At 40.9% G+C, this 4,259-nt stretch overlaps 1 protein-coding gene across 6 annotated transcripts in view; it reads right to left on the bottom strand.

Moving 5' to 3' along the window:
• CFAP20DC (CFAP20 domain containing) overlaps nt 1-4,049 on the bottom strand; it is a 188,866-nt gene extending 184,817 nt beyond the window's left edge. For 2 of the 6 annotated variants that reach the window (XM_039326717.1, XM_039326715.1), the window contains exon 1: nt 3,509-4,049. The gene's annotated coding sequence lies outside the window, so the exon portion shown is untranslated. The remainder of the gene's footprint in view (nt 1-3,508) is intronic. The other 4 variants (XM_039326714.1, XM_039326716.1, XM_039326713.1 and 1 more) reach the window with 3 other exon arrangements.
• Between the last annotated feature and the right edge of the window lie 210 nt (nt 4,050-4,259).

The raw sequence follows: 4,259 nt of genomic DNA, 5'->3' as shown, positions 1-4,259 counted from the left end.
GTCGCACCCTCCAGGGCGACTTTGGACCCGTATAAGGGTCCACCGACGGAGGGAAACCTAGCCGACGAGAAGTCTCCCCATGAGACTAGTGACGCTGCAAACCGGAACCGGAAGTCTATTCTAAAAGTTTGATAAGGCAAACATCACTGAACTTTGATGTTGGCTTTGTGTATTTGATTGTAGTTGGTTTGGTCTGGACACAGCATAATATACAAATCCAGTGCAATCATACATGCTTTTACATTACATGTCCCTATTATTTTATGAAACATGCTCTCATATAACTGCATATACTATATACATATCTATCTATTTGCTCCCAGGGAATAATCCAAGAGAACAAAATAGTATTTGTAGAATAGCATTATATTAGTTTAACTGTGGAAAGATCTACTGTATACGAATTAGAGTTGTACACATTTGTTAATTATTCAGAATAAATGTTCATGCAAAGCCAGTACTTCTCAGCTCTTTAAGTGGTCTAACTTTCTCTTGAACTTGAGAAAAAGTTATTGCTACTTTTAAATTTATATTCATTCTAATCAGTGAAAATCTTGTGCACGAAGCCTGAAAAAAAATCAGCTTTCTTAAATGAATAGTAAAGAGTTGCTATACTTGGAGACCAGAAGCATTTCTTCTTAATAAATACCAAATGTGCACAACCTTAATATATTTCTATGCACACCTACAACTAAGCAGATGTTTGAATAAATAAGTAATACATTATACCATAAATTGGAATTGCTCCATACTGTACATTCTAAAGTTTACTTAGAGTAATTAGTATTGCTGTGCTTTTAAAAATTTAATTAGCTTGATCAACAAATATTGGTAACTGTACTTCTCTCCCTGTCTTTATAAAAACTTCAATGCTGATTTATTTAATTGCTCCTATGTCAGAGAAAGTCAAGATTTTAGGGTTTTTCTTTCTTTCTGGTCAATAAGGAACATTGCTGGAAGCTAAACCTTATTGAACTCAATTAAATCCAATTAATTTCAAGATAAAATGTGCAAGTTCAGGTGACATGGCTGTCATGCATATTTTGCTTCAAGAAAGCCTTAATTCCAGTAAAAAAAGGCACTGGGTCATGCTGGAAGGTTACACAGCATTCACTAAGAGTTGAGCAGCCCATACTTCTGCATAACCTACATTGACTTTCCTCCCTGACAGTGTGTGCATAATCTATATTGCTCTTCCTGGAAGGGCAAGAATTGTCCTAATATAAAAATGATAAGTCTTGTTCACATAATAGTTTTACTTCCTGCTCTCCCTCCAAATCAATTACTCTTTACACATAAAACATGGAAGTCTGCAACTAGGAATAAGATCACTTTTTTTAAAAAAAGAATCCTTATGTCATATTTTCAAGACTGTAATGTAGTACAGGTAGTCCTTGATGTATGACCGCAACTGAGTCCAAAATTTTTGTTGCTAAGTGAGATAGTTAAGTGAATTTTGCTCCATCTTAGGATCTTTCTTGCCACAGTTGTTAAATGAATCATTGCAGTGGTTAAGTTAGTAACACAGTTGTTGTGAATCTGGCTTCCCCATTGACTTAGCTTGTTGGAAGGCTGCAAAAGTGTCACATGGCCCCAAGACACTGCAATGTCATGGCCCCAAGACACTGCAACTGTCATATATTAGTTGCCATGCATCTGAATTTTGATCACATGATCACGGGCATGCTGTAACAGTCTTAAGTATGAAAAACAATCATGTCACTTTTTTTAGTGCCGTTATAACTTCAAATGATCACTAAACGAATGGTTGTAAGTCGAGAAATACTTGTACTTAGTCCTAAACAGCAAAGAGGAAGAATGTTAAGGTTCTTGTGTGTGTGTGTGTGTGTGTGTGTGTGTGTGTGTGTGTGTTTGAGAAAGTTTGGATTCCATATATCAGTAAACCATTATGTGCATAAAGCAAGCCATATTTCCACATTTGTAAAATTACCAGATTCTTTTCACTTCATCAAGCTTTTTATTGATTATATTCCTGGTTCTCTAAATATAATTTTCCTGTGTTGCAGGTTTCATTCTTCAAGATGGCAGGTGGGACAGGCCAAAGCTAGTCCTTATTCCTGTGAATGCCTCTGGAAATAAACCTCCCTAACTGAACTGAAATTACTAAAATGTAATAAAATTACTCTACTAAAGCATAAAAGCAAAACGGAAACATTCTTAAAAAAAACTTTATATCAGGAACAATGGGCTATGTTAGAGATGGATGAGAATACAATTAACTTTATATCCCAAAGTGATCCATAACTGATAAAGATTTTTCAATCAGCCAAACCAATTAAATTTATCTGTCATATAAGATTAGAAGGGTTTGATGAACTAAAATAGGCAACAGGCACAGAAACCATGTCCTATGTACAAAAATGTTGTGTCTAATTAACCATGAATAGTTAAAAGTACATAAATAAACCAAGCAAATAAGACATATGATTGTCCTTTAAAAGATATATTTCATACTGGGAGATGTTGTATAACAAAACTTGGGACTGTCGTGGAATGAGAAATCCAACATGGCATTCAGAGGAAATTGTCCTGCATCAAACCCCTCTACTGTAGCTCAGTGTTTCTTAAAACTTGTGGACTTCAACTCCCAGAATTCCCCAGCCACCTTGCTTCCCCAACTTGCTGGCTGAAGAATTCTGGGAGCTGAAGTCCACAAGTTTTAAAGTGGCCAAATTTAAGAAACACTGCAGTCTAGCTATTTATGGTTGCAGATTTTCATTGGTGTTCTATTTTCTCCCTAATATTAATAAATTAAGTGGATTTTTCAGCAAAGCCATTTAGTTCTATATAATCAGCAACTTCAATTAGTTTGGCTGAGACATTGGCATTCCTGTTTTCTGAAATAGCCTTTTCTCAGTTCCCAAGGGAGAGTTGTGCATTTCATTAAGGCCTACTAGTCTTTATAACTACTGTACTAAGTACGGCTTGATCGGCTGCAAAGCAGGCCATTTCGTCTCGTTCTGGATGATTTGGGGCTGTTAAAAGCCGCAAATCAACGAGTTAAAACCAACAGGCTCATTTCATTGTAACGCACCTGTCGTTTCTAGCGTCTGAGTTTTATTTCCTAAGGGCCTCTCCCAGTTTTTACACGACGGTATCTTTTCATTTCGGTGCAAATATGTGTAAGGGTCCTGCATATTTGATCTTAAAAAGCCTCATCGGTGCTTTCAATTGCCGCACCGCCTCAAACTGGCCCGACCCCGCGAAGAGCCCCGGCTGATATCTAAGCTGCACCGGCAGCGAGAAAAACCACAAGGCGCCTTTCTTGCTCCAAGACCGAAGAAACAGCAAAACCTCTTCGAGCCTTGTCATCCATCTTTTCATCACAAATGTCACTGTCATTTCCAACGGTAAAAAAAAAAAAAGCCGCTGCTTTTCCACTGCAGCGACAACTTCCCATTTGAGTGGGCTTAAGGCTGCCGGACAGGTAAGCGTGCCAAACGTTGCGCCCTGGAGGAGAGACAGAGAGCGACCCACAGGGCCTTACCTGCGCGGCGGCGAGGGAAGAAGAAAGGAAAGAGGCCAAGGCCGCGAGGGAAACTTGAACTTGTTTAACCAGTCTAGAAGGAGGACGAGGATCCGGCGGAGACGTGCGTGTCCATCCGCCCGCCAAGACTCCCAGGGGAAGCCACCGACAGCCAAAAAGTGGCCTCCCGGCTCCCAAAGATACTCCGGGCGCTGCGCCACGGGTCAAAATGGCGGGTGCCGCTAGAAGAACCCTGAAGAGCGGGGAAAGGAGTCCGCGGCGATCCTCTCCCGGCCCGGGAGCTGCTATAGTTGCGCTCTCCCGGCCCGGGAGCCGCCCGAGCGCCGCAAGTCCCGCCAGGAGACGCGCGAGTAGCCTGGGAGGCGCTTGCCTTGTGTTTGGGCTGCCATGGTGACACTGCCTACAAGCGGCGAGGGAGCATCCCTGGGTGCAGGGAAGGGTCGCAGAGCTTGGTAGAGTTGCAGGCCAGGGAGAGGGGACCTGAAGGCTGCTCTTTGCCCTCCAGCCTCTCATTCTCGCTCTATTTCTCATCTCCAGGTAGATAGACAGACACTCTCTATATACAGGTAGTCCTCGATTTACTACCACAATTGAACCCAAAATTTCTGTTGCTAAGCAAAATATTTGTTAAGTGAATTTTGCTCCATTTTACAACCTTTCTTGCCACAGTTAAGTGGATCACTGTACTTGTTAAATTAGTACCAGGGTTTCTAAGTGAATCTGACTTCCCCATTAATTTTGCTTGTGAGAA

Source organism: Crotalus tigris, unplaced genomic scaffold (genome assembly GCF_016545835.1).
Source record: "Crotalus tigris isolate CLP2741 ecotype Arizona unplaced genomic scaffold, ASM1654583v1 scf7180000024342.5246164, whole genome shotgun sequence".
Taxonomy (NCBI): domain Eukaryota; kingdom Metazoa; phylum Chordata; class Lepidosauria; order Squamata; family Viperidae; genus Crotalus; species Crotalus tigris.
The sequence above is the reverse complement of the archived record's forward strand: the minus strand, read 5'-3'. Positions and strand labels throughout refer to the sequence as shown.